Raw genomic sequence first — 20,452 nt, forward strand, 5'->3', positions numbered from 1 at the left:
CTTCCCGAGATGATACAAAATGGTGATATCATAGTCTTCAGTAGCTCTAACCACCTCTTATGCCTCAAATTGGGCTAATTTTGCTTGAACAAATACTGCAAGCTCCGATGATCCATGAACACTTCACATGACATGTCGTAAAGATAGTGCCTCCATATCTTTGGTGCATGAACAATGGTTGCCAGCTCTAGATCATGAACAGGGTAATTCTTCTCGTGGATTTTCAGTTGCCGTGAAGCATATGCAATTACCTTGCCACCCTACATCAATACCGCACCAAGTCCAATACGAGATGCATCACAATATACTATATAAGTCCCTAAAGCTGTGGGTAACACCAATACCGGCACCGTAGTCAAAGCAGTCTTGAGCTTCTGAAAGCTCGCCTCACACTCGCCTGACCATCTGAACAGGACACCCTTCTGGGTCAACTTGTCAACGGGGCTGCTATAGATGAAAACCCCTCCACAAACCGACGACAATAACCCGCTAATCCCAAGAAACTTTGGATCTCTATACCTGATATGGGTCTAGGCCAGTTCTTGACTGCCTCAATCTTCTTAGGATCCACCTGAATACCCTCTACCGACACAATGTACCCCAAGAAAGAAACTGAGCTCAACCAAAACTCGTATTTTGATAACTTAACATATAACTGGCCGTCTCTTAGAGTCCGAAGAACGATCCAAAGATGTTGCTCATGTTCCTCTCAGTTGCGGGAGTAGATCAAGATATCATCAATAAAAACAATAACAAAAGAATCTAAGTAGTGTTTGAACACCCGGTTTGCCAAATCCATAAATACCGCTGGGGCATTTGTCAGCCCAAATGACATCACTAGAAACTCATAATGCCCATATCGAGTCCGAAAACCCATTTTAGGGACATCGGATGCCCTATCCTCAGCTGATGGCAGCCAGACCTCAAATCGATCTTTGAAAACACCTTGGCACCCTGAAGCTGATCAAATAAGTTATCAATCCTTGACAATGGATACTTGTTCTTGATGTTGACCTTGTTCAATTGCCGATAATCTATGAACATCCTCATTAATCCATCCTTCGTCTTCACAAACAATATTGGCGCACCCCAGGGCGAGATACTCGGTCTAATGAAGCCCTTATCAAGCAAATCTTGCAACTGCTCCTTCAATTCTTTCAACTCTAGTGAGGACATACGGTATGGCAGAAAAAAAATAGGCTGAGTGCCCGGAGCCAAATCGAAACAGAAGTCAATATCTCTGTCGGAGGGCATCCCTAGCAGATATGCAAGAAACACCTTAGGAAACTCACAAACAATGGGCATAGAATCCATAGAAGGAACACCTCCGCACCAGAATTGCGGACATAAGCCAAATAAGCTAAACACCCCTTCTCGACAATATGTCAAGCCTTCACATAAGTGATAACCCTGCTGGTAGAATGGCCAGGAGTCCCTCCCACTCTGACAGAGGAAACCCTAGAAAGGCTAGGGTCACCGACTTAGCATGACAATCCAATATAGCATGATAAGGTGAGAGCCAATCCATACCCAAAATGATATCAAAGTCGACCATATCGGGAAGTAGGAGATCTACACGAGTCTCAAAACTCCCAATGGTAACCATACACGAATGATAAACATGATCTACGACAATAGCATCACCCACGGGTGTGGACACATATACAGAAGCACTCAAAGAATCACGAGGCAGAACCAAATATGAAGCAAAATAGGATGACACGTATGAATAAGTAGAACCCGGATCAAATAGAACTGAGGCATCTCTACTACAAAATAAAACCATACCTATGATAACTGCGTCAGATGACTCAGCATCCTGCCTTACTAGAAAAGCAGAGCATCGGTGCTGGGCCCTACCACTCTCAACTACATCTCGAGGACATGCCCTGGCTGGCTGGCCTCTACCTCTAGCAGCCTGACCTCCACCTCTAATGCCTTGACATTCACCTCTAGCTATCTGACCCCTACCTCTAGCTGGTTGGGCGGGCGGTGAAGCACCTGGTGCCGGAACCATAGCACGAAAACCCTGATGCTGGGAACAGCTCGATGCTCCAAGGGCAAAATCTAGCAATGTGCCTCGGATTGCCACAAGTATAACAAGACCTCGACTGCTGAGACTGTTGACCCGGAGAAAGTTCCTCAATAAACCTCCTAACTCTCTATCTCTCGGTAGTAGAAGAAGAATAGCATGATGGTCAAGATCCACAAATTGAGTCTCATACTGTGTAACAGACATAGAGCCATGCTGAAGACGCTCGAGCTGCCTTCGATAGTCTTATCTCTGAGTGATAGGAAGGAACTTCACAAGGAATAGTTGAGAGAACTGGTCCCAAGTAAGAGTAGGTGACCCAGCTAGTCTGGTCAACATATAATCCTTCCACAATCTCTTGGCGGAACCCGTCAAATGGAATGCAGTAAAATCGACCCCATTGGTCTTCATTATGCCCATGTTTCGTAACACCTCATGATAGTTGTCAAGATAATCCTGAGGGTACTCTGAAGATGCACCACTGAAGTAAACTGTAAAGAACTTGGTAAACCTATCCAACCTCCATAAAGCATCAGCAAACATAGTTGATCCATCACCAGTCGGTGCCGCAACACCCGGCTGAACTACCCCAACTGGCTAGGCTACTAGAATCTAAAACTGGGGAGCCATGTGATCTGGAGTGTGAGTAGCGGGAGTCTATACTCCTCCCCCAGCCTGGGAGACGGTTGGTGCCATAGGGAATATGCCAGTCTGGGCTACACTCTCCATAAGGCCCACTAAATGGAACAAGGCGTCCTGAAGCGCTGGTGTGGCAATGAACCCCTCCGGAACCTGAGCTGGTCTAGCTGGAACAGACTAGGATGGAACCTCCTCGTCAAACTCAACCTGAGGCTTCACTGCTGGTGCTGGTACTCGAGCTCGGGGCTGAGCTCTACCCCTGCCTCGGCCTCTGGCACGACCTCGGCCTCAACCTATGCCCCTTGTAGGAGCTGTCACTGGGGGCTCTGGCTGCTACTCTACTGAAGATGTGGTACGTGTTCTCATCATATGCGAAGGACAAGAGTAGAAGAGTTCGATTAGTACGGAGAGAACAAAATCGTATGACAGAGAAGAATAGAAGTGAAATTGTTCCTAAACTCTGTAGCCTCTAGGTGATAAATACAGATGTCTCCGTACTGATCCCCCAGACTCTACTAAGCCTGTTCGTGAATTGTGAGACCTAGGCAACCTAGTGCTTTGATACCAACTTGTCACGACCTGGAATTCCCATTGTCGGGACTGTGATGGCGCCTAACATTTCACTTGCTAGGAAATCCAATGATTGAGATCATCAAGCCAAATTCTTAACTTTTTTAGTGATAAACATTAAATAAGCCATAACAAGGTAAAAAGAAAAGCGCGGAATTCAATAATAACATTAATACTTATACACAACTACCCAGAATCTGGTGTCACAATCCACAAACTACTAAGATTTAGCTACAAGTAAGGTGTCTGAAGGAAATACAACTATTTTCCATATAAATGAAACAGTAAAGGAAATGCGTAGAAGAGGACGCTAGGTCCTGCAGATGTCAATAAGACTACCTTGGGTCTCCAAACAGATCAAGCTAGCAGCTAGACTCAGGGTCAACTCGGTCCGGTACCAAATTTTGCATAAAAAGTGCAGAGTGCAATATCAGCACAATCGACCCCATGTACTAGTAAGTGTCGAGTCTAACCTTGGCGGAGTGGTGACGAGGCTAAGACAATACACATTCATAAATCTGTGCAGTTAAACAATATACGAGCATAATGACAACTAATAGAAGCTGAACAGATAATAACGGGAGAGGAAACATGCTGAGGGGAGTACAAGATAAAGAAAACTGTAACAGTAAAGAAACCACAGCAAACAATATGCTTTGCGCCAATAAAAGTATTAAACACAGTAAAGACAAGTGCACGGCATCACTCTTCGTGCTTTTACTCTCAACCTCACCATAATAATTAACAAAAACGGCATGGAATCACCCTTAGTGCATTAACTCTCATCCTCACTGTCGCGCCCCCTTTTTCTTGCGAAATCCGGCTTCGACATTTGATAACTCCTTTGAGAGGGTAGGGAAAAGGAATTGGTTAGAGTCGCCACCTAACGAATTAAGTTGTGTTAGGGCACCTAGAGCAGATAACTCATATTATACCAGTTTGCATCACCAGAGATCGGGTAAGGGCTCGAAATTGCCTCGAAGAGAAGGTGTTAGGTACTCTTTGAGATCCATAACTGTAGGTCCCAACCGAACTCAATTATGAATTAATCTAATAAACAAGCGCGAGAGTTATTTAATAAGGATGGGGGGTCCTAAAGACTATCAATTACATATTTCATGCGATGAACATAGACAAGAAATTATTCAAAAGAGACACAAAATCGAACCAGATCTGGTCCAAATGAAAAGGGTCTAAAACCCTAATTTAGGGTAAGTAAAAGAAATCGACAAAAATAGGCAGATTTATGCATAATAGGACGAATATAGACGGGATAGTATTTAAAATTAAAGCCTGGACCAGTTTTGGTTCGAACTAAAAGAGGATATGAAAACCCTAACCTTAGGGTTAAGTACGAATCAGTGAGCGATACGGAAAATAATCGTACTTACGAAGAGCAAGTGATGAACACGGACGGAATAAACAGCAAATTAAGGATTTGAACCAATTTTAGGTTCGATTCATACAAGATCCGATTTCCATATTACGCAAGAAATTATGTAATACCATAAATGGTAACCAGTAGGGAGGAGGGGTCAATAAGGTAAGGGAATCGTGGATTGATCCCATTTTGAGTCGGAATCGGAGGGATTTGGGGGGTGGCGGCGCTAGGGTTTATAGAGGAGGGGAGAAGGTTCGAGAGAGCTCAAGGGCGGCGGGGCTGGGATAATGGTCTCTAAGATTTGGAGGTGGGGATATAAGGAAAAGGTGGGGTTGTTTGTGAGCCGGTGATCAACGGCTGGGATTTAGGCAAGGTTGGGTCGGTTCCAGACTGGGTTAGGGGGTTATGGATTGGGCATAAGTGTTGGGCTAAGGATTTGGGTAGGTGTAAATGGGCTAATGTGTTGGGTTATGCTTGGGTAGCTTAGGTCCGAAATATATTAAAAATTGGGCCAGATTTTAAATAGCCAAATTTAACCAATAAATAATTTGTAAATAGATAAATAAAAAAATATTATTTGTGCACTAAAATAATTTAAAATAGTTATTTAGTATTTTAAAAATATAAAAAATTATTTTCTACACAAATAGTGTAATTATACATTAATATGGGCTATTTATTGCAAAGATGTGCAATTTGGCCTTAAAAATGCAAATGTAACTATAAAAAATACACTGAAAATATTTAATCATTATGTTGGCATAATGATGGTTGGCATAATGATGATTTTCCCCACTTGTGGGATTATACTGGGTCGTTGTTGTTGTTGGCATAATGATGATTTTAGATGGTTAAATCATCATAAAAATAATATGAAGGATAATTATTGGATATTTATGTAATAAAATACATAAATAAATTGATTTAAAGCCTTTAAAAATATGGAAAATTATGAAAAATACTTGTGCATTCTTGTAAATCAGATGATGATGCATGTGCACTGTTTGAAAGTATATATATATATATATGGAAAGTATAAGGGAAAAATTAGGGATCAACAGCTACCCCTCTTTACCCGGAAAGGATGAAAGAGTTGTCGGGTAAAGTACTGATGACCGATTTTGACCGAATGGGGTGTTTTGAAAAATATAGGTTGCACCCTTGTCACTGAGTTGCCTATATATCCCTGGTTTTACAGGAATCAGGTCGTGTGTAGTTCTAGACCAAACGACAAATGAAACCGATGGAATTGTTATAGGAATAGTCGTGTGTTTCGGAAAGGGTTCTCTTGGGAAGGATAGTATCGGATGGATTTATACGGAGTTATGAATGTGAATCTGAAACGTAATGGATGTATCATAGGGCATATATCTGAAAGGTCATGGAGTAAAGGCGAGTAATTGATGGGAGTTGGTTATGTCCGGGATAATGGTCAGGTGTGAATGGTATGAGTGGAAACCAGAGCAAAGCTTGCTCTTATTTGAAGAACGGTTAACTCCTGAATTAACTGCAAAACTTAAAACACGATACGTGCAAATATATATGGATTATTACACGATACGTGCAAATATATATATTGCAAATATACGTGAGACAGAGCTTAGTCTCATGCAAAGAGAAGGAAATGCTTAGCCTTATGCAAATAGGGAGGCAGGGCCTAGCCTCATGCAAGAATTGAGACAGAGCTTAGTCTCATGCAAAGAGAAGGCAATGCTTAGCCATATGTAAATACGGAGGCAGGGCTTAGCCTCATGCAACAATTGAGACCGAGCTTAGTCTCATACAAAGAGAAGGCAATTATTAGCCTTATGCAAATACGGAGGCAGGGATTAGCCTCATGCAAGAATTGAGACAGAGCTTAGTCTCATGCAAAGAGAAGGAAATGCTTAGCCTTATGCAAATAGGAAGTTCGGGCTTAGCCTCATACAAGAATTGAGACAGAGCTTAGTCTCATGCAAAGAGAAGGAAATGCTTAGCCTTATGCAAATAGGAAGGTAGGGCTTAGCCTCATGCAAGAATTGATACAGAGCTTAGTCTCATGCAAAGAAAAGGCAACACATAGCCTTATGCAAATAGGGAGGCAGGGCTTTGCCTTATGCAAGAATTGAGACAGAGCTTAGTCTCATGCAAAGAGAAGGCAATGCTTAGCCTTATGCAAATACAAAGGCATAGATTAGCCTCATGCAAGAATTGAGACAAAGCTTAGTCTCATGCAAAGAGAAGGCAATGCTTTGCCTTATGCAAATAGGGAGGCGGGGCTTAGACTCATGCAAGAATTGAGACAGAGCTTAGTCTCATGTAAAGAGAAGGCAATGCTTAGCCTTATGAAAATAAGGATGCAGGGCTTAGCCTCATGCAAGAAAAGGGATACAGGGCTTAGCCTCATGCAAGAAAAGGGAGACAAGGCTTAGTCTCTTACAGGATTTGAGACAGAGCTTAGTCTCATACAAAGAGAAGGCAGGCAATGCTTAGCCTTATGCAAACAGGGAGGCTGGGCATATCCTCATGCAAGAATTGAGACAGGGCTTAGTCTCATACAAAGAGAAGGCAATTCTTAGCCTTATGAACATAGGGAGGCAAGGCTTAGCCTTATGCAAGAATTGAGATAGAGCTTAGTCTCATGCAAAGAGAAGGCAATGCTTAGCCTTATGCAACTAGGGAAGCAGGGCTTAGCCTCATGCAAGAATTGAGACAAAGATTAGTCTCATGCAAAGAGAAGGCAATACTTAGCCTTATGCAAATACGGAGGTAGGGCTTAGCCTCATGCAAGAATTGAGACGGAGCTTAGTCTCATGCAAAGAGAAGGAAATGCTTAGCCTTATGCAAATAGGAAGGTAGGGCTTAGCCTCAAGCAAGAATTGAGACAGAGCTTAGTCTCATGAAAAGAAAAGGAAATGCTTAGCTTATGCAAATAGGGAGGCAGGGCTTTGCTTTCATGCAAGAATTGAGACAGAGCTTAGTCTCGTGCAAAAAGAAGACAATACTTAGCCTTATGGAAATACGGAGGCAGGGCTTAGCCTCATGCAAGAATTGAGACAGAGATTAGTCTCATGCAAAGAGAAGGCAATGCTTAGCCTTATGCAAAAAGGGAGGCAGGGTTTAGCCTTATGCAAGAATTGAGACAGAGCTTAGTCTCATGAAAAGAGACGGCAATGCTTAGCCTTGTGCAAATAGCGAGGCAAGACTTAGACTTATGTAAGAATTGAGACAGAGCTTAGTCTCATGCAAAGAGAAGTCAATGCTTAGCCTTATGCAAAAAGGGAGGCAGGACTTAGCCTTGTGCAAGAAAAGGGAGACAAGGCTTAGCCTCATGCAAAAAAAGGGAGACAAGGCTTAGTCTCTTGCAGGATTTGAGGCAGAGCTTAGTCTCATGCAAAGAGAAGGCAATGCTTAGCCTTATGCAAACAGGGAAGCAGGGCTTAGCCTCATGCAAGAATTAAGACAAGTCTTAGTCGCATGCAAAGAGAAGGCAATGCTTAGCCTTATGCAAATAGGGAGGCAGGGCTTAGCCTCATCCAAGAAAAGAGAGACGGGGCTTAGCCTCATGCAAGAAAAGGGAGACAAGGCTTAGTCTCTAGCAGAATTTGAGACAGAGCTTAGTCTCATGCAAAGAGAAGGAAATGCTTAGCCTTATGCAAATAGGGAGGCAGGGTTTAGCCTCGTGCAAGAATTGAGACAGGGGTTAGTATCATACAAAGAGAAGGCAATGCTTAGCCTTATGCAAATAGGTAGGCAAGGCTTAGCTTCATGCAAGAATTGAGACAGCACTTAGTCTCATGGAAAATGAAGGCAATGCTTAGCCTTATGTAAATAAGGAGGCAGGGCTTAGCCTCAAGCAAGAATTGAGACAGAGCTTAGTCTCATGCAAAGGGAAGGCAATTATTAGCCTTATGCAAATACGGAGGTAGGGCTTAGACTCATGCAAGAATTGAGACAGAGCTTAGTCTCATGCAAAGAGAAGGAAATTCTTAGCCTTATGCAAGAATTGAGACAGAGCTTAGTCTCATACAAAGAGAGGGCAGGCAATGCTTAGCCTTATGCAAACAGGGTGGCTGGGCATAGCCTCATGCAAGAATTGAGACAGGGCTTAGTCTCATACAAAGAGAAGGCAATGCTTAGCCTTATGAAAATAGGGAGGCAAGGCTTAGCCTAATGAAAGAATTGAGATAGAGCTTAGTCCCATGCAAAGAGAAGGCAATGCTTAGCCTTATGCAACTAGGGAAGCAGGGCTTAGCCTCATGTAAGAATTGAGACAGAGCTTAGTCTCATGCAAAGAGAAGTCAATACTTAGCCTTATGCAAATACGGAGGCAGGGCTTAGCCTCATGCAAGAATTGAGACGGAGCTTAGTCTCATGCAAAGAGAAGGAAATGCTTAGCCTTATGCAAATAGGAAGGTAGGGCTTAGCCTCAAGCAAGAATTGAGACAGAGCTTAGTCTCATGAAAAAGAAAAGGCAATGCTTAGCTTATGCAAATAGGGAGGCAGGGCTTTGCTTTCATGCAAGAATTGAGAAAGAGCTTAGTCTCGTGCAAAGAGAAGGCAATGCTTAGCCTTATGCAAATAGGGAAGCAGGGCTTAGCCTCATGCAAGAATTAAGACAAGTCTTAGTCTCATACAAAGAGAAGGCAATGCTTAGCCTTATGCAAATAGGGAGGCAGGGCTTAGCCTCATGCAAGAATTAAGACAGAGCTTAGTCTCATGTAAAGAGAAGGCAATTCTTAGCCTTATGCAAATACGGAGGCAAGGCTTAGACTCATGCAAGAATTGAGACAGAGCTTAGTCTCATGCAAAGAGAAGGAAATGCTTAGCCTTATGCAAATAGGAAGGTAAGGCTTAGCCTCATGTAAGAATTGAGACATAGCTTAGTCTCATGCAAAGAAAAGGCAATGCTTAGCCTTATACAAATAGGGAGGCTGGGCTTAGCCTCATTCAAGAATTGAGACAGAACTTAGTCTCATGAAAAGAGAAGGCAATTCTTAGTCTTATGCAAATACGGAGGCAGGGCTTAGCCTCATACAAGAATTGAGACAGAGCTTAGTCTCATGCAAAGAGAAGTCAATTCTTAGACTTATGCAAATAGGGAGGCAGGGCTTAGCCTTATGCAATAATTGAGACAGAGCTTAGTCTCATGCAAAGAGAAGGCAATGCTTAGCCTTATGCAAATAGGGAGGCAGGGCTTAGCCTCATGCAAGAATTGAGACAGAGCTTAGTCTCATGCAAAGAGAAGACAATGCTTAGCCTTATGCAAATAGGGAGGCAGGGCTTAGCCTCATCCAAGAAAAGAGAGACGAGGCTTAGCCTCATGCAAGAAAAGGGAGACAAGGCTTAGTCTCTAATTTGAGATAGAGCTTAGTCTCATGCAAAGAGAAGGAAATGCTTAGCCTTATGCAAATAGGGAGGCAGGGTTTAGCCTCGTGCAAGAATTGAGACAGGGGTTAGTATCATACAAAGAGAAGGCAATGCTTAGCCTTATGCAAATAGGTAGGCAAGGCTTAGCTTCATGCAAGAATTGAGACAGCACTTAGTCTCATGCAAAATGAAGGCAATGCTTAGACTTATGTAAATAAGGAGGTAGGGCTTAGCCTCAAGCAAGAATTGAGACAGAGCTTAGTCTCATTCAAAGGGAAGGCAATGCTTAGCCTTATGCATGTGAGGAGGCAGGGCTTATCCTCATACAAGATTTGAGACAATGCTTAGTCTCATGCGATGGACAAATAGCAAATAGGAGCAGAATATTTCTTAGTTGGAGATATATTTGCGCTTGGCTGTCCGGTTGTCATGAAGGTAATGATTTTAAGTCGCACGTACTTGTGGTTATTCCTTGTTCATGCATCCAAAAAAATGTGAGTTTTTCGGGGAAGGTTGGTTCATGCCTTCGCCTGCTTGTTTTGCTTTGCTTTGCTCTGGAGATCATGTTCAAGTTACCCTGGGTAACATCTGGCTGCCATAGAAAAAAAGTTTTCGAAAAGTATGCATGCATTTGATTAGTTATTTTAAAACATGGCAGTATATAATTTCAGATAAATTAGATGAACTAATGACTGCGACACTTTTAGAGACGTTGCGGCTTCTTTGCATCAGAATTTTATGGGTCCTTCTCAAAATTCCACCCCAATTTAGTAAGCAATCCTTCGGCCGTTTTGCATGTGACGAAGTTTGTTGGACCTGCTCCAAATTTTGAGAATCCTTCTCAAAATTCTGCCCCAGTTACTTAACCAATTCTCTGACTGTCTTACATATGACGACGTCGCCTAGACTTGCTCCAGAATTTTAAGGGTCCTCCTCAAAATTCTACCCCAGTTTCTGATTGTGGGAAAATGAAAATTTTATTGAGATGTGACCGAACCCACAAGGCTACCCACGTATCCCCTCTTAAATGGGAATCAGGTTAATCATAGTTCAGTTACATCAGATGAAAAAATGTAAACAATTGAAATATAATATCTCTTGATTGCATATGAATTGATAGGCTTTGGCCAAACTTCTCTGTCCATTTTTGCAAGTATGAGATCTCCTCATGTTAGCACCTTGTGAACCATGTAAGGACCTTCGCAGTTTGGTGAAAAATTCCCTTTGGCTTCGTCTTGATATGGAAAGATCCGCTTCAACACCAGCTACCCCGGTGTGAACTGTCTTGGTTTGACCCTTTTTGTTGAAAGCTCTGGACATTTTATTCTGATAAAGCTGACCATGACACACTGCATTCATCCATTTTCCATCTATGAGGGCTAATTGCTCATAGCGGCTCTTCATCCATTCTGCATCACTGAGTTTGGCTTCTTGTATGATCCTTAAAGAAAGAATTTCTACCTCGGCGGGAATGACAGCTTCGATACCATAAACCAACAAATAGGGAGTTGCCCTGGTTGATGTGCGGACTGTGGTAAGGTATCCCACTAATCAAATGGTACTTTCTCGTGCCATTGCTTGTGATTCTCTACCATTTTCCTTAGTATCTTCTTGATGTTCTTGTTGGCAGCTTCCACGACTCCGTTCATTTGAGGCCTGTATGCTGTGGAGTTTTTGTGCTTGATTTTGAAAGTTTCACACATGGCTTTGATCAGATCACTGTTAAGATTGGAAGCATTATCAGTGATGATGGACTCGGGAACCCCGAATCGACAAACAATACGATCCCTGATAAAATCTACAACGACTTTCTTGGTTATAACTTTGTAAGATGTAGCCTCTACCTATTTTGTGAAGTAATCGATGGCCTCTAAAATGAACTTGTGCCCGTTTTAGGTAGTGGGTTCGATCGGACCAATGACATCCATTCCCCAGGCAGCAAAAGGCCAAGGTACACTCGTTGCGTTGAGTTTATTTGGCGGCACTCGTATCATATCTGCATATATCTGGCATTGGTGGCATTTCTGGATGTACCAGATGCAATCTCTTTCCATAGTCATCCAAAAGTATCCAGCTCTGAGTATCTTCTTGGCTAGAACAAAACCGTTCATATGTGGACCGTAGGTTCCGGCATGTATTTCCTCGAGCAATTTGGAAGCTTCTTTGGCCTCAACACAACTTAATAGTCCTAGATCAGGTGTTCTCTTATACAAAATTCCTCCGCTTTGGAAGAAATAATTGGACAGCCTACGCATTGTGCGCTTTTTAGTATGGTTCGTCTGCTAAGGGTATTCTTCTTTCGCCAAATATTCCTTGATGTCGTGGAACCATGGATTTCCATCCATTTCTTCTTCAACATGAGCATAATAAGCTGGCTAACTATGGATCCTTACTGGAATGGGATCGATGAAATTCTTATCCGGATGTTGTATCATGGAAGACAAAGTGGCCAGTGCATCTGCGAACTCATTCTGGATTCTTGGAACATGTTTGAATTTTTTTTCTTGAACCTATTTATAAGTTCTTGCACATGATACAGGTATGGTAGTATCTTGGTATTTTTCGTAGCCCATTCTCCTTGAACCTGATGTAACAGAAGATCCGAATCACCAATTACCAACAACTCTTGTATATTTATGTCGATGGACAAATTGAGTATGCAAGCCTCATATTCTGCCATATTGTTGGTGCATGAAAACCTAAGCTTTGCAGATACCGGATAATGTTGACTCGTCTCTGATACCAAAACTGCTCCAATACATACTCCTTTGAAGTTTGCAGCTCCGTTGAAAAACATTCTCCAACAGTCGTAGGCTTCAGCAATGTCCTCTCCTACGAATACACTTCTTCGTCAGGAAAATATGTTTTTAGTGGTTCGTTAGCAAGATGGTCTACCAATGCTTATCCTTTGACTGCCTTCTAAGTTATATAGATGATATCGAACTCACTCAGCAATATTTGCCACTTGGACAACTTCCCGATAAGCATAGGCTTCTGAAAGTTGTGCTTTAGAGGATCCATCCTTGATATGAGGTATGTGGTATAGGCACAGAAGTAATGCCTCAATTTCTGAGCTGTCCATATCAAAGCACAGCAAGTGCATTCTAGCAGAGAGTATCGTGCTTCATAAGGTGGAAACTTCTTACTCAAGTAATATATGGCTTGCTCCTTTCTTCTCGTCTCGTCATGTTGTTCCAAAATACAACCAAAAGCCCCATCTAGTACGGACAAATAGAGTAGCAAAGGTCTCCCAGGTTCCAGCGGGATTAGGACTGGCGGTGTGGACAGGTATTCCTTGATTTTGTCAAAAGCCTTCTAATAATCCTCGGTCCAACTGGTTGCAGCACCCTTATTCAACATTTTGAAGATTGGTTCACATATTACTGTGGACTATGCTATTAAGCGGCTGATATAATTGAGGCATCCCAGGATACTCATTGTCATGACCCAAACCGGTGGGCCGCGACGGGAACCCGGTACCTTACTCAATCGAGTACCTATATAACGTATCTTTTCATGTCATACTATCATAGATAACTGAGCCGGAAGGCTGCCGAGAGATAATTAGAATACAACATGTAATACCAACTTATACACATGACATACGAGTCCATAAGACCAAAATAGCCACTCGTACCCTGAAACATAGGCCGACAAGACCATACAAACATTTGCATACATGACATCTGTCTACAAGACTCTAAGAATACATAATTTTTACAAAGTTCGGCACAGAGTCCCGCCATACCAAACAATGTACTTCTAAATCATACTAACCAAACAAGCAACTCCGGAGCAAATGGAGCGCACCAACATTTTCCGCTGAGATGATAGCCTACTTGGAGGACTCTCGACCTGTCTATCGGGACTTGCGGTCATGAAACACAGCATCCCCAAGTAAAAGGGACGTCAATACAAATAATGTACTAATGATGTAAGGAATGAAAATCAATAAATAATAGAGATGAGAGAAACATGGAGTAAAAGACTCGACATGTACGTTTGCATAGCTCTGTGAATCATTTCATTTTTATAATATCATGCATATGCATATAAATGTCATATCATTCATGGATATATGTGTTCATAACATCATCAAGCCTCTGAGGACATCCCATCATATCATCTCGGCCAGTGTGGGCAAATCATCAACGTATACCAGCTAATCAGGTGGTGGTGCGTATATAACGCCGTAACCTTTTCTTATACATACATACATACATACATACATACATACATACATACATACATATATATATATACACACATACATACATACATATATATATATATATATATATATATATATATATATATATATATATATATATATATATATATATATATATATATATACGCTTATATAATACCACCTGGTCATGGATCAATGTACATGAATGCAATGCTTGAGAAGTACGTCAATAAAATCTGTCAGAATGTCATAAGACCATTATGCCTTTGAATAATATCATAAAGTAAACTTTTTCAACTTACGTATTTTTATGAAACCCATGAACAGATGATAAAATAATAGGACACGTGGAATTTCAAGAACATGGGCACGTCTAATACTTCTATGAATAGAGTTATTTATGAAAGTTGTGCATTTTCTCATTTCGTTTGTATCGTGTGGATCATGCCAAAAGGAAAGAAGGTATAGCCTTAACATACTTGAGTCGATTCTCTTAACAATCCCTCTAACACCCGTTAATTGCGACAAAACATGGAACAAGTCATATGAAAACTCAACGTAATCATGTTGCTTATGCAAAGAAAGCCTCGGCCGAAACTTTTCCATCCCCAAAATAACGTTTCTTATGTGATGTTGACAGAAGTTCAAGTAATCATTATGATACATGGCGAACTCATTGTAGGATTTCGAACATCCAAACTCATCGTAATCTTTATAATCCAAGCTTGAGAACTTAGTAAGGTAATAAAGGAACCAACCATTAGGATAAATCCCAGGAACCACTATACGCTTTGCCCCGTATTTCATCACTTGTTTAACGCCTTTTACAATGGCGTTGACTATATGTGGGACAAAGGTTTTAGCTTCTTCAATGGATTTCCCTTGTGAAAATGCATGGTAATAATCATTTCCTCCAATTCCACCGAACATAAAAAGAGACTTTCCAAGAACTTTAGAACAATTTTGTATAGTGTAGCATGTGGCTTTAACTCTTTATCGCTAATCTTTAATTACACTCCAAGTAAGACTCCAATCAAGGGTTATCCAAAAGATTACGTGGCAACTTGGGTCTTTTGACTCATCACACACATTTATGCCACATGGCTTGGCTTAATGCCATGTGGCAGCCCCAAAAATATTCTTATCCACTTAATTAAGAATTATCTCAAATTACTTTAAATACTACTCACTTTTAACACACTTAATACACCATACTATTATGGTCATGTGGTACCTTATATGACACTAGTCCATAAATATCGGGTATTATATCTCAGACCGTATTTTATCCCAAATGCCAAATTTCGACGAAATTCATTTACTTCGATTTGTTTACCCTCTTACCTTCACGAATTTACTAGCATAATACTTCTAAATTCACAATAATCTCATTTCCGAACTTACGTCGATTAACTTAAGATGAAACTTTATCGTAAAAATGCGGGATGTAACATCTCATTTTCGAGCTTCCATTAATTTATTTATGTCGCACTTTCACGTACGGAAACATGGGATGTAACACTCATCACGTCCTTCTTGCTCTTCGGTGGTGGTAATTATTGGATGGCTTTAACCTTTGACGGGTCTAACTCGATTCCTCGGCGGCTGACGATAAATCCTAACAATTTTTCGGCAGGAACCCCGAATGCATGGTCAAAGAACTTCCTCAAGTCTGCTATGTGATCTCTGGCTTTCTTGGATTTGATGATGACATCGTCAACATATACCTCTATTTACTTGTGTATCATATCATGGAAGATGGTCGCCATGGCCCTCATATAGGTAGCCCCAGCATTCTTCAGATCGAATGGCATCCTTTTGTAGCAATACATCCCCCATGGTGTAATGAAAGCTGTTTTCTCTGCGTCTTCTTCGTCCATCCAAATCTGACGATAACATGCGAAGCAATCTATAAAGGATTGGATTTCATGCTTGGCGCAATTATCGATCAGAATGTGTATGTTCGGTAGTGGGAAATTGTTCTTGGGACTTCCTCTGTTTAAATCCTGATAGTCAACACACACCCTGACTTTCCTATCTTTTTTTGGAACCGGTACAATATTGGCTAATCAGGTTAGGTACTTAACTACCCTGAGGACTTTGGCTTTGATCTGCTTAGTGACTTTCTCCTTGATTTTTAGGCTCATGTTTGGTTTGAACTTTCTGAGTTTCTGCTTCGCTGGCGGACACATTGGATAGGTAGGCAACTTATGAGCCACTATGGATGTGCTCAGACCGGTTATGTCATCATATGACCATGCAAAAATATCCTCATATTCTTTCAGGAAAAGAGTGTATTCTTTCTTCTCTGACGGTGACAGGTGAATACTTATGCAAGTTTCTTTGATGGTTTCAGAATCTCCCAAATTGACCATCTCGGTTTCGTCTAGGTTGGACTTAGGCTTATTCTTAAAATTCTCAACTTCTCTTATAACTTCCTCAGGTATCTCATCTTCTTCTTCCGAGTCACTATCCTTATGTTGCATTGTCTCATTACATGTCATAGTTGTTGGTTCATCAAGGTAAGCAATAGTAATGTTGTAGAAGAAAAATATGAAAGATAATGATAATAAAACATCAAATTATTTGATAAATGCTGAAACGTTAAACAAAATATCATCTAGATGCCTTCAAACAATGTTTTCCAAAACAAAATACTGAAAGAAAGGTGTTTTCAAAACTAAATGCTCAAAAGACTTGTTTTTCGAATAACATTAGTAGCCATGCTACCCCGACACTCGTCTGGCCCTTGATAGTGTGGTGGTCTAGTTCCTGAGAAATGCTCCCCTCTCCACAGTCTGAATGGTAAGGCCTTCTTCCTCCTCCTCCTCAACTATCACATTGCAATCCATGTCTTTGTCTTCTAGAAACAGGTTCCTAAGCCCAGCTAAAACTTCCTCTTCTTCAGATCCCCATACTGTATCGGCCTGATGAAAGGTCTGACTCAGATGCGGCATTGGCTGATCAAGAGGGTAATAGGGACCATGCTATGGTGGCGACCAATCATTATATTCTTGCCATGTGTACGGATATCCGAGACGAAAAGTTGTACCATGACGTTTCAACTATATTGATTTGGTAATGTCAAGGAATTTCTTCCCAATCCCTTTGCCGGGTTCATACCCTGACTATGCCAATATGCTTTCTATTTTGCTGCTCCACCATTTATCTTTCTTAATTGCATTGACACGCTCGATGCGATGATAATTTTCTCCACCCAACTTTCTTCTATTCTCGACAACCGGGAAGGTTTGACTTAATACATCTCGCATTTTCGTACATTAAAGTTTTTTCTTCAGTTAATCGACGTAGACTCGGAGATGAGATTATTTTGAGATTAACGTATTTATGCTATTTATAACAAGTGATAAGTAAGTTTCATGAAGGATAAAGGGCACACGAATTAAAGAAAACGAGTTTCGTTGAAGGTGGTTGAATTGGGATAAAATACGGGTTGAACGATAATACTCGATATTTATGGACTAGTACCATACAAGGTATCATATGACCACGGTAGTATGATATGTATAAAGTATATTGAAAATAAGTAGAATTTTAAGTAATTTGAGATAATTTTAAAATTTGTGGGTAATTGGTTAATTATCAGATAACGGGACAGTACCTAATTAACTAATAAGTGGATAAAAATTAATAAATTCTTCCCTCCAAAACATTGCAGCTGGGCACAATCTAAAGCAAATGACTCCTTAGTCATTTAATAGATGGCAACCAAGTAGCAAAGTAAAGGACAGTTCATTCTTATTTTGGTATATCATCAGAATCGTAGTCATTTTACTACAATTAGAACTTAGGAAATGATTTTCAAACAAAGTCCATTAAGAGAACAAACGTTGCCATTCTCAATTTCAAACAAAGTTCCATTAAGAGAACAGAACATTGCCATTATCAATTTCAAACAAAGTTCTGATTCTAAATACTTCACTAAACAACGAGAATTCTTGCAATCAAATTTCCTACAAGGTTCCAACGAGAATTTTGAAGAATCGTAGCAACGTAAAATTTTGCGGGTCTAAAGGAGTACGGTGCAATCTTTTCCAAGAACATTATACGAATTTTTCCCTACTCCATATATGTTAAGGCTATCCCTTCTTTCTTTTGGCATGAGTCGTACGGTACAAATGAAATGAGCAAAATACGCAACTTTCATAAATGACTCTATTCATAGAAATACTAGGGGTGTCTATATTCTTGATTCCCCATGTGAATTATTATTATCTTCTGTTCATGGGTCACAGAAAAATACGTATTTGATAAAGTTTATCCAAAATGTATATTTATTTTTATAGCATTCCGAGAAAATCTTATTAATGTATTTCTTATACATTTTATGCATTTATACATATACATTGACCCATGACCAGATGGCATTATATACGCATATATATGTATATTATATTTATATGGGATATGGGAAAAGGTTACGGCGTTATATACGCACCACCACCTGATCAGTTGGTATATGTTGATGATGTTGCCCACAATGGCCGAGATGATATGATGGGATGTCCTTAGTGGCTTGATGATGTTATGTACACCTATACCAATGCATGACACGGCATTTATATGCACGTGCATGACATTATAAATGTTTCCAAATTTACAAAGTTATTCAGATTTACAGATGGATTTCTTTATTCCATGTTTCATCTATGTCTTTTACCTACTGATTTTCATGCCTTACATACTTAGTACATTTTTCGTACTGATGCCCTATTTCACGGGGCCTGCATTTCATGCCCGCAGGTTCAGGTAGGCAAGCTAACGGTCCCTCTTCTTTGGATCTTTGATCAGCGAGAGTTGGCATGCTTCACTTGATCCGGAGTTGCTTTTGATTTTGGTACGATATGCTTGTATATATATACATGGGTATGATGTGGCACAGTACCGTCTTTGTACAGTTGCATTTTTATTAGAGGTCTGTAGACAGTTATGTATAGTTGGATAGTATGTGACCTCGTCGACTTTCAATTTTGGATATATAGTTGTCTATAGCGGCCTTGCCAGCTCATCCACTGTAATCCGCACGTATATGTATATATATCTTTTGGACAGGTTTTCTTCGCACATGTTATTCTCATAATTTAGCAGATATTATTCATGCTTATATCTTAGTCACTTGCTTAAGGGTGTTCGATAGGTAGGACTCGGGCACTCGTTGCGGCCCATCGGTTTGGGTCGTGACAAAAGTGATATCAAAGCAGTTTTATCTTAGGGTTGTCTATAGACCGTATCTAGTAGAGTCTTGTGTATGGGTGTGTTGTGCACCACACTTATAGACAGGAGTCTACATGACATATAGGATGTTATCCTCTCTTTTTATCTTAGATCGTGCGATATAAGAATTCATATTCCTAACGATATGTTATATTTTCAGCGATTCCTCCAAAGACTACAGCCACCTAGAAGGGAAAGTTCGTGGCTAGTGAGACTACTAGTCGAGCGCCACGATTTACCAGGGCTCAAGGAGAGTCTCATAGTGAGATTCCATCTCAAACTTCACATACCCCGCCCTTTCTAGAAGAGTTTCGAGGGGCACCATCTCCAGCACCCGCCCATGTACGTTCATCCCCTCAACCAGATGCACTATGTCAGGAGACGAGAGATGTTATTCAGCTATTAACTCGATTAGTAGTTGCACAGGCTCGGCGTCAGGAAGTAGGTGTTGGTCATGCAGATAGGTCTGTCAGTGCGAGGGTTCGTAACTTCATTAATTTAGACCCTCCAGTATTCACAGGGGCAGATCCAAATGAAGACCCTCGGGTATTTATTCATAGAATGCAGAGGATGTTAAGGGAAATGAAGGCCACCACGACTGAGTCAGTTGAGCTAGCTTCTTATAGACTCCGAGATGTTGCAGTTAATTGGTACGAGTCTTGGGAATTGTCCAGAGGTGAGGATGCCCCTCCAGCAGTATGGCAGGAGTTTACAAAAGCTTTTCTTCACAATTATCTGCCACCAGAGCTTAGATGGACCAGATTTGATCAGTTCTTGACCCTTCGGCAGGGTAACATGAGTGTTCAGGAGTAGTCTTCAGTTTGATTCGTTGTCTAGGTATGCTCCCACTATTGTATCTAAGATAAAGGATCGGATTCACTGGTTTGTGATGGGATTAGAGCCGCACTTGCTTAACGATTGTATGTTGGTCTCACTTCAATCGGATATGGATATTTCTGGTATTCAGGCATACGCTCAAGGTGTAGAGGAGCGTAAGCAAAAGCAGAGGATGGATCGTGAGCATGATAGGGCCCAGAATAAAAGAGCTGAGGTC

This window comes from Nicotiana tabacum, chromosome 11 (genome assembly GCF_000715075.1).
Source record: "Nicotiana tabacum cultivar K326 chromosome 11, ASM71507v2, whole genome shotgun sequence".
NCBI classification, from domain to species: Eukaryota; Viridiplantae; Streptophyta; class Magnoliopsida; order Solanales; family Solanaceae; genus Nicotiana; species Nicotiana tabacum.